At 43.5% G+C, this 11,465-nt stretch overlaps 1 protein-coding gene across 8 annotated transcripts in view; it reads left to right on the top strand.

Moving 5' to 3' along the window:
• Positions 1-11,465, top strand: part of ARHGAP12 (Rho GTPase activating protein 12) — a 108,900-nt gene that overhangs the window by 26,339 nt on the left and 71,096 nt on the right. The gene's annotated exons all lie outside the window — the stretch shown is intronic.

Genomic DNA, 11,465 nt, shown 5'->3' with positions numbered 1-11,465 from the left:
GGTAGTAACCCCTGTTTTTCAGTAGTACACAATCTATGGAATCATTTCAGTTGTTCAAAGCGATTAGAGCAGTGGTCTCAAACTGTGGCCCTCCAGATGTTGCAAAACTTTAACTTCCAGCATGCCCGGACAGCCAACGGCTGTCCGGGCATGCTGGAAGTTAAAGTTTTGTAACATCTGGAGGGCCACAGTTTGAGACCACTGCTCTAATGCTGGGAGTTGAAGTTTTGCAACATCTGGAGGGCCACAGTTTGAGACCACTGGATTAGAGGTTATTGTTGTGTCATTAATAAAGTGATACATAAATGTATTTAAATGTTGACAACATTTTGGAGGGCTTCTCCCCCTGCCATCCCATGGTTACATTAGCCGTGCTGCATGTTGTTCCCTTCCTGTAAATGATGATTTTATTTTTTGTGACTTGTGTTTTGGTTCTATACATTATTGCTGTAGCAGTTATATATTTTCCATATATATATATATATATATATATATATATATATATATATATATACAGTATTGTTAGTTTAAGTTGTGCTACTTTTGTGTCCTAGATACAAGTGAATTTAAACACCCTCCGCTCTGACTCACAGGATTGTCATATTGCTGTGACATTTGTCGCTAAGAGCAACAGGCCTCCTCAGGGATTCTTGGCATGCTGATTCTTTGTTATATCGAAAAAAAACACATTTGTATGATTTTTTTTGTTTTGTTTGTTAAATATAGTCATGTACCCATTTCGGGGAACAATTGAGACTGAGACAAAATGTCCTTCAACCGGTACAAATAAGCATCACAATGTCTGCAGGGTTTATGAACAATATGAATCCGCTTTTTTGGGTTATGCATTGTGTTTTTCCTCTATTATTCCCCCTGGAAATCTATTAAGCCATTAAGTCAGTGTTTCCCAACCAGTGTGCCTCCAGCTGTTGCAAAACTACAACTCCCAGCATGCTGGGAGTTGTAGTTTTGCAACAGCTGGAGGCACACTGGTTGGGAAACACTGCATTAAGTGTTTCCATTACTCTTGTGGAAATGTGTGTGTCCCTATACAGTTTGGCGCTGTCAAAGTATACATCTTCATAGTGAGTAGGGATATGCTCCATGGACAAGGGGAATAGTAACAACCGGTTGTCTATTAACACTTTTCCAGGCAGAATAAGGCTGCATTCACACCACGTTTTTGCAATACAGTTCCCATATACGTCTTCAATTTGAAAACTGTATGGACCCGTATTGCATCCGTTTTGCGTCTTGTACGGCTTTGTCCATTTTTTTTTTTTTCCCTTGCCCAAAACTGTAGCCTACCATGGTTTTTGGTCCTGGTACAAAACCGTATTGAAACCGTATACGTTTTATTTATTTATTTATTTATTTATTTTAACATGGAAGTCAATGGGAACCATAGAGAACCGTATGTGCGTACGGTTCCATCTGGTTTGCACCATACGGTTTTTGACACCAAAAGTTTTTTTTTTCTTGGAATTTCAAGTGAAACTTTATTCATAATGGAGTGAAAATTTCAAAACATAAACATTCTTTTCTTAAAAAAAGGGATACAACCGGACATAATTTTTCAAACTGTATACGGGTTAAAATTTGTACACACGTTTTGATTGTTTAGTACGGTTATAAAGAATCCGTTTTTCATCAAAAACTTGATACGGGAACTGTATTGCAAAAACGTAGTGTGAATGGAGCCTAACAGAGGGCTGATATTTGGATTTTTTGCTACGGATGTGTTGTGTTTGCTTTTAATGAGGATTAGCTCCATTCAATGAGGCTTGTCCTACAGCTCTTCTGCGTCAAATCGGATAAAAATTTGTATATTCTTTTATTTATGTATTTTATTTATTTGCAGTGTATGTGAGTAAGGTTTCGCACTTAGGTCATGTTTACAGTATGGTGGGCAGATTCCACATGCAGGAACCTTCATCAGAATTGATGCTTTTATCCACATAGACATTGGCCCTGATTTACTATTGTAAACCCGACATGTTTTGTCGGGATGTGCGCCAGAAATTCTGTCTGCGCCAGAATTTGTGCCAGAATTGGAGACAACCTGATTAACTCTCCATTTTACTGAGAGAACTTGAAAAGGGGCGTGACCTTTGAGGGAAAGTGGGCGTGGTCACCGAAAAGGAGCCGTGGCCCTGGCATTTTCACTAAAACAGAACATATTTACTAAGGTTTCCACAGAGATGAGGAAAACCAGACAGATCTGTTCTGCTCCCTGCCACAATTTAATACAGCGAGTTTGGTCTCCTCCCGGCCTGGCAGTAGACCAAACTCAGGAGGGGTTTCTCTGTGCCAGGATTTCCCACCCGGGCTTCCTCCAGCTGTTGCAAACCTACAACTCCCAGCATGCCCTGACAGGTGAAGGCTGTCTGGGCATGCTGGGATTTGTAGTTTTGCAATAGCTGTAGGCACCCTGTTTGGGGAAGACTGCTCTGTGCACTGAGCTTGATTAACAGCAGCACAGATCCCCACTGAAAGCTGCTCAGAGCCTCATTGAAAGCTGCAAAGAGCCTCACTTAAACATGCACAGACCCACAGAGGTCTTCTATTCATCACAGTGCAGCAACCATGTAAGGGCGAAAGTGGTCCCCCAGCAGGCTTCAGTGATGTCATGCCTGCTGGGGTACACCCACTTTCTCCTGCTGAGAGATTGCACTATGTGAGCAAGAATAAAGGTATGATATACAGCTTTTTAAAGCTCTTAATTTTTTTAAGGGTGGGAGGAGTGTTAGGAGTAGTTAGGGAACAGCCAAGTTAGTTTTGAAAATTTTATTTGGTGACAGGTACTTTGGATATCTGTTATTTTGCACTAAAGAGCATGATCTAAGCTGTCCGTACACATAAAATAGCTGTTGACTGACAGCTATCCGTCCAGATCTTCTGTCCACATGCATGCTCCTCTCGGCTGAGTGTTCATGTGTTCTGAATGGGGAGAGCAGAGACAGCTGCTGTCAGACTTCTCTGGAGGAGGCTAAACTCCTCAAGAACAAAAAGGATCGGGCAGTTGAAATCCCACATGTCTGATCCTTCACTTTCCCGACATTATCTGTTGGGCGAGAGTTAAGAGGCTACAGTACACATTAGACACTTGTCTTATCCAGCCGAAATTGTCGCTTTCGTACAACCCTCATCTTCTGTGTATGGCCAGTTCTAGTGTAAAGTTCCATGTTTCCTCCGTCATGAGGAGTCAGGAAGGAGCATATAGCCGCCCCAGGGACATTAGCTGACGGACCGATCCCATCAGAATCAGTGCCTTCTGCCGGCTAGAGTCCACCACCCACCCATGGCCGCCTTACACTTTCCTCTTCTGTTCCTCTCAGGCGCGTGGTCGCTCTTCATCGTGGCAGAATTGCAGAAGTTTAAATAAATGATTAATGACGCGAATGGAAACTAACCTGCCTTTCATTGTCGGAGTGCTAAAACCATTTATGAGGTGTGAATATTTCATGGTCTTTTTATATTCAGTTTTTTTTTGTTTTTTTTTAAAAGCTGTTTTGTAAAGTGTTTTAATTTTAGCAGCCAGAGGAGAGTAAATCTCTTCCTACTCGTTCTACACGACCGGTCATCAGGAGCTTGCCTCAATTTTGGCTGCCGAACTTGTATTTACCTTGTGGGTTTTAATTTTTCCCCATCGCTGTGTTTTACTGTTGGTATTGTAATTTCAGCCGAAAAATTATCCTTTTTTATTTTCTTCTTATTTAAATAATTTTTTTTTTTTTTGTTGTGGATCAGTGGATGGCTGTGATCTGGGGCAGTGTTTCCCAACCAGGGTGCCTCCAGCTTGGCAAAACTACAACTCACAGCATGCCCGGACAGCCAAAGGCTGTCCGGGCATTCTGGGAGTTGTAGTTTTGCTACAGCTGGAGAGGTACATTGGCTTTTCGGGCATCCTGAGAGTTGTAGTTTTGTAATAGCTGGAGGTGCATTGGCGCATCGGGCATGCAGGGAGTTGTAGTTTTGCAACAGCTGGAGGCACCCTGTTTGAGGAGTCTTTGTTTAGTGCTGCACCGCGGTTTCTTTAATGCTATTCAGTGCTCATCCTTGCTTGCGCCATACTTATACCAGCAGTTCAAGGATTCTCAATGTAGGTTTTGCCCGTTCCAATGTAGGGATGAATCTACTCTGAAAAAAAAATCTGCGTGTGGATCCATCCTAAAACCTCACACACACACTACATAAATGTAGCACAACACTCTGTGAGCATATACTCCCCCCCCCCCCCTTCCTCCAGGGGGCCTCCTATTTCATGCTCCATCCTATGCCAAAAAGGTGTTCTTCCCTAAAATCCTTCATCTAGGAAAGACTCATATGGACTCTGTAAGATGCCACACAAATACCTTTGCAATGTGCTCGAGCCCCAAAAAATGCAATACTACCACACCACCATTCCCTCAAAGGGTTACTCGCATTAGAAAAAAACTTTTTGTCAAAAGTTTTGATCGGATCTTAATGAGACCTGCTGCGATTGCTAGGTATAAGCCAGGGAAGAGAGCAGCAGCGCTCTTCTCACACTGGCTGTCAATCAAATCCGACCTTTTTTCTGTTAGGCCGCTTTCACACTTTAGAATTCTCAGTTTTAAAGATCCCTTATAATGACCCGTTAACAAAACCATTAAAAACGTCCGTTACAAAATTTCATTATAGTCTATGGTATTTTTACATTGCATGCACTATTTCCACCGTTACTTTCTCCTGTCACAAAATAACGTCTGTTATTAATAACGGATCTTTAAAACGGAGGATTCTGTAGTGTGAAAGCACTTATAGCTAGTTATCGGAGCTTATCTCGGGAGAGAACCCCCCCCCCCGTTGCGATTTTGAGATGTCTGAACAATGTGTCAAAAGTTTATTCTAATGACAGTAACACTTTTTAATGGGAACCTGTCATCAGAAAATTGCCTATTGTTTTTATGGGCACAGTCATTAAAAAAAATAAAATTAAATGTATATATATATTATCTCCAAAGAATCTCCTGTTGCTGTGGCTGTGTGTGTGTATGTGTATGTGTGTGTATATATATATATATATATATATATATATATATATATATATATATATATAAATTTTTTATTTATTTTTTAAATATATGTCCTAGATTTCTATTTTGGCCACTACGCCTAATAAGCTGACATTTTGTGTTCTATAGAGGGGTTTGCATCAGTCTTCTCATTATCATCACAGGCAGGGTAACAGTGGAGGGTGACGACAGAATATAGATTAGATGGGATCAGGTCAATTACAAAAGATGATGGTCAGAGCTCAGCCCCCCCCCCCTTCCCATTTAAAACCATTACCTCTGTACAGGTCACAAAGCATACCTAAGTAAAAAACAAAACTAAATATTACCATAGAATTCAATGAGTTCCCTCTAGTCTACGTTTCCCAGTGGCCCATGTGATTGCTGTAAAGCATCTCTCTAAATGCTGTTAACACTGCGGAGCAGAAGCGGAGGCAAGATGGCTGACCCCATAATAGTGTGAAAAGAAATTAAATAATAAAAAATAAAGTACAATCTATGTAAATAAGTGTATGTTGGTGTGTAATTGTAGTGAGCGCTCCCTGCAGATCCTGAGTGGTTTATAATTATTTTTGTTGATCTCTGCAGTAACCACCTTGTTATTTCCTCCTGTAGGTGTACAGCGGCACTCCCTCTGCATTAAAGGGACATTATTACCCTTCAGAGTCAGTCTTTGTAGTGTCACTCCTACACTTGTGGCAAGACATATTTTGATCTTAAACCATCAGACTTATGAATGGCTTCACACCACGTTCCGGAGCTGACAGCGTCACTTTCTAAACTGACCACACACTGAATTATGAGTTGTGCCTGACAAGCAGGGACTTGAGGCTGTACTAAAACCGTTATACCCTGTGGGACCTGGGACCTTTATACCCTGTGGGACCTGGGACCTTTATACCCTGTGGGACCTGGGACCTTTATACCCTGTGGGACCTGGGACCTTTATACCCTGTGGGACCTGGGACCTTTATACCCTGTGGGACCTGGGACCTTTATACCCTGTGGGACCTGGGACCTTTATACCCTGTGGGACCTTTATACCCTGTGGGACCTGGGACCATTATACCCTGTGGGACCTGGGACCTTTATACCCTGTGGGACCTGGGACCTTTATACCCTGTGGGACCTGGGACCTTTATACCCTGTGGGACCTGGGACCTTTATACCCTGTGGGACCTGGGACCTTTATACCCTGTGGGACCTGGGACCTTTATACCCTGTGGGACCTGGGACCTTATAGCCTGTGGGACCTTATACCGTGTCCGGTGGACTAGGACCTTGTGCCGTGGACTAGGACCTTATACCGTGTGCCGTGGACTAGGACCTTGTGCCGTGGACTAGGACCTTATACCGTGTGCCGTGGACTAGGACCTTATACCCTGTGGGACTGGAGCCCTATGCTCTATGGAACTGTTCATGAATTTGCCATTTTGGACAGGACTTCCTGGCACAAGGATTTATTTCTCCAGTATATACCAGACATTGGGCCTACCCCATATACGCTAGGGTATCATTCAGGTAGCTATTGGGTCTAGAAACAAAATAAATAAACTGCAGACCTTTCTGTCCTGGGGAGCACTGTACGCTACTATCTGCAGGTCCGGTTCTATTCTTGCCATCAAATAACCCGGATAGACCTAAACCTAACACATGTGAACATTTCTCTGAGGGCTCTATATAGCATCCTTTTTTGGGGAAAAAGTGGAGGTCACAGTCTTCACAAATTACACTTTCCCCTTTCCAAAAAAAAAAAAAAATCATGCAAAGTTTTTGGCATCTGCTGTATGGTCCTGTCTGGAAATAATGTCCTTGTCAGCACGTGACATTTGACTAGGATCTGCGGGTTAACATTTCAGCCCCAATGTAGCCCGCGCAGAATTGGTATGAGCTGAGCAGTGTGCGGCCAGTGCCAGCCTTCTCCACGGGAGCGGCCCCCATACTTGTTATCATTCAATAATACTTGTTCTTAGTGAATCAGTTGTGCAAAGTGAACAGCTTAAGCTCCTTTTCCAGTCTGCTCAATTCCCTGAGCGAATTGCTGCACATTAGACGCCTGGTGCCGGATTCTTTACTTTGTTTAATTGAGAAAAATAGATGCCATGACTCTGTAAAACGGTCATATCAGTTTGGGTGCATTCACACCACGTTTTTGCAATACAGTTCCCGTATCAGGTTTTTGATGAAAAACTGATTCCTCAAAACGTGTGTACAAATTTCAACCCGTATACAGTTAAAAACTGTATACAGTTTGCAAAATGATGTCCGGTTGCATTCGTTTTGTAAGAAAAGTAATACGTTTTTAACTTTTCACGCCATTTTAAATAAAGTTTCACTTGATTGATTGAAATTCCAAGAAAAAAAACTGTGCGAAGACAAAAACCGTATGGTGAAAACCGGATGGTACCGTACACACATACAGGTCTGTACGGTTCCCATTGACTCCCATGTTAAAAAACAAAACAAAACAAAAAAACGTATACGGTTTAATCTAGTTTTTCACCCGGACCAAAAAACGTGGTAGACTACGGTTTTGGGTACGGGAAAAAAAACAGGCAAAACCGTACAGGATGCTAAACGGACACAACCTGATGCATCTTTTGGCATGCGGTTTTCAATGGAGAGTCAATGCTGGGTTCACATCACGTTTTTGCCATCCTGTTTTCAATCATTTTTTCTAAAGAAAACCGTATGGCAAAAAAAACGTATTGAACGGTATAGAACTGTGTGAAAAAAAGTAAACCGTATGCGTTTTTAAACCGTATACGGTTTTAAAAAATGATGTCCAGTTGCATTTGTTTTTAAGGAAAAAAAAGTGTAAGTTTTTAACTTTTCACTCAATTATGAATAAAGTTTCACTTGTTTGATTGAATTTCCAAGAAAAAAACTGCAAGTTCAAAAACCGTATGGTGAAAACTGGATGGAACCTTACACACATACGGTTCTGTACGGTTCCCTTTGACTCCCATATTAAAAAAAAAAATAAAAAAAAATATACGTTTCAATATGGTTTTTAACTTGGACCAAAAACCGTGGTAGGCTACGGTTTTGGGTACGGGAAAAAAAACTGACAAAACCGTACATGATGCAAAATGGACACAACCGTATGGATCTTTTGGCATACGGTTTTCAATACGGTTCTGTGTCGTCTTCACACTGAAAACGTATATGGGAACTGTATTGCAAAAACATGGTGTGAACCCAGCCTTAGTTAAAAATAGACAACTTGTGCTGGAATTTTGGGATACCCCAAAGCAAGCTGATCTGGTCTGACCCCGCTTGTTGACCCTCTAGTCTATCTATCCTCTCGGGTGGGGGTAGGTGGTGCTGCAAAGACTAGAACTACACAGCGGTAGATGCTTGTCAGCACCCTATAGTACTACTGGTGCACGTGTTGGCGTCAAATCCAGCTGAGGAAGGATCTTTGTGCCGAAATGCGTCCTGTATTTTGACTTGAGACTGATAAAAATCTCCTTAATTGAATCTTGGTGAGTGCTGGGATTTTCTTACATTACAGCAACATGGGCTGCACAACCTGAAAATGTCAATACTGCGTTGCAGCATTGCATGTAAGGTTAAAAACACGAGGGACACATTGTGAGGTACAGTTTCTGAGGCAACTGTACCAACACTAAGGGCTTGTGCACGGAACCCTCCGCACCAAACTTTGGGGTACTGGCGGGAGAGCAGTGTCTGACTTCTGATTTAAGGACTTGTGCACGGGACTCTCCATGCTTACACTGCATTTACGCTTTAAGGCTTCGTGTTAGAACTCTAATCATGTGACACACGGCTGCTTTTAAATGAGGGTGTTTGCTTCTGTATCACGTAATATGGATGTTAACTTATGGCAGTGTTTTCCAAAGGTGCGTCTCCAGCTGTTGTATAGTTGTATAATTACAGCACCCAGCATGGCGGGGCTGTCTGAGCATGTTGGGAGTTGTAGTTTTGCAACAGCTGGAGACACATCGTTTAGACTAAATGCAGATCTTTATTGAAGAGCCATGTACTGTGAAATCACCAAGTGCAAGTGTTAACACAAAAAACGAGTATGCGGTCTACCGCAAGCCCTTCTCCGAAAGGACAGAGGCCCACCAACAAATAAAAACCCTTTGCCTCTGGTCCAAAAGGCACCTGCAAGGTTCCAGGTACAATGTCCCCTTTCACAGAAGCTACTCAGGGACTGAAAGTGCCCCTGGTGGACTAAATGCGGATCTATGGGGCTATAAATAACATGCGTAGTATAAAAATGCAGTGTGGTCTGCTTTCATCTACCGTATTTTTCGCCGTATAAGACGCACTTTTTCTTCCCCCAAAACTGGGCAGGAAAAGTTGGTGCGTCTTATAAGGCGAATACACATTAAAACCCTGTCCTATCGCGGCGGTCCCTGCGGCCATCAACGGCCGGGACCCGCAGCTAATACAGGAAATCACCGATCGCGGTGATGCCCTGTATTTACCCTTCAGACGCGGCGATCAAAGCTGACCGCCGCGTCTGAAGCCAAAGTGACACTAACCCGGCTGTTCAGTCGGGCTGTTCGGGACCGCCGCGGTGAAATCATGGTGTCCCGAACAGCTTACAGGACACCGTGAGGGACCTTACCTGCCTCCTCGGTGTCTGCTCCGTGCCGGGATCCCCTGCATGGCCAGCGCTCTCCTTCGTCGTCATCGCGTCGTCGTGTCATCCAATAGGAGCGGCGTGCGTAGCGACGTCATGGCGGCGACGGAGAGAGAGGATACCCGGCAGCAGAGATGTTCCAGAGCGACGGGGACGCGGCGACAGCGATGGAGGGCGACATCCAGGGCAGCGGTGACGGGACCGGAGCGGTGGCGACACGTGAGTATTACCTCCTATACCAGTGGTCTTCAACCTGCGGACCTCCAGATGTTACAAAACTACAACTCCTGGCTTGCTGGGAGTTGTAGTTTTGCAACATCTGGAGGGGTCCGCAGATTGAAGGTTCAGAATCTTTTATTTTATTTTTTTCTTCTAGATTTTCACCCTTTAAAATTGAGTGCGTCTTATATGGTGAAAAATACGGGTATTTTGCAGATAGAAAACACGCGCCCAAGCTTGTGGAGAGGGAATAAAGTACGTATGTGATCCATCAGCATGTCTTCTTCTTGCATCCGATTTTCAAAATGTAATTAAATTTCATGCCGATAACAGCCGTTAGTATTTACTGTACAGACATACGGATGCATTTAATCCATTATTCATCCATATCTCAGCATGCTAATGTGTTCACGTTGGACAGGCGTCAAGATGTGAGCGCAATAGTGTTTTTTGTTTTTGTTTTTAATGCAGGTGTATTAGCTGTTCCTTTCTCGGCTTCGACTGCTAAAACTTGTATCAAATTACAGAACCGCAACAGCGCATGTGAACAGAACCAGAGAAGTAACGAGTAAATTATGTTCCTGAACCTACTTATGATGACCTTCGCTCCCTCTACTGACTCATGTCTATAAATATTTGTCATGGCGAATCCGGAGAGGCGTGTGACTAAAACACCTCGGGGCTGACTGAAGCCTCCCTGCTCCGTCGTCGTTTTCTTTTTGCTGTCACCGCCGAGCTTGTTATGAGATCTTCACCTCCGCACATTGTAGAACAGATGGAGATAGACCGAGGGCCGGATCCTGGAATCGTTCCCTGCAGTGCGGCTGTACAGGGCATGACGTGGAAATAGAGCAGAGTGGAGGAGGTGAACGCTGCGCTCAGCTCTTCTTCTTCTGTTGGCGATGAATGAAAGGGTTTCGTGACGAGAAATCTACAGAAATTTGAGGATCTATTATATGGACCAATTTGAGTGTACAGCGCTGCAAAATATTTGTGCGCTATGTATAAAATAAAGAATTATTATTTATATAATGGTTTAATTCAATATATATAATTAATATGAAGGTCAGGGTCCCCCTTTTAAAGGGGGTAATCCACTGGCCAGCGTGGAACTAAATGTTCCGAACACTGTTTTCACCCTGCGGGGGTCGGCCATGCCACCTTGTGATGTCACGGCCATGCCCCCTCAATGCAAGTCTATGGGAGGGGGCGTCACGCCCCCTCCCATAGACTTGCATTGAGGGGGCATGGCCGTGACATCACAAGGCGGTGTGGCAGACTCCCGCAGGGCAAAAACAGCGTTCGGAACATTAAGTTCCACGCTGGCCAGTGGATTACCCCTTTTTAAAGTGTTATCCCAAGAATAAAACTTATCATCTTTCCTTTGTATTGGGGATATGACTAGCTAAATAATGGGGATCTCAATAGAAAGAATGTGTGGGGGGGGGGGGGGGTCGCTTGTTTCAAGAGATTGATACATCTATTCTGCACTATTGGCTGGTGCTATGGGATTGCGAAGATGGCCAAGTATAATGCTCATCTGTCCTCGTAAAGTTCCATACAGTGAGAATGGAGTGGTGGTCAGGCATGTC

This window comes from Hyla sarda, chromosome 5, assembly GCF_029499605.1.
Source record: "Hyla sarda isolate aHylSar1 chromosome 5, aHylSar1.hap1, whole genome shotgun sequence".
NCBI classification, from domain to species: Eukaryota; Metazoa; Chordata; class Amphibia; order Anura; family Hylidae; genus Hyla; species Hyla sarda.
This window is presented reverse-complemented; position numbering and strand designations above follow the sequence as displayed.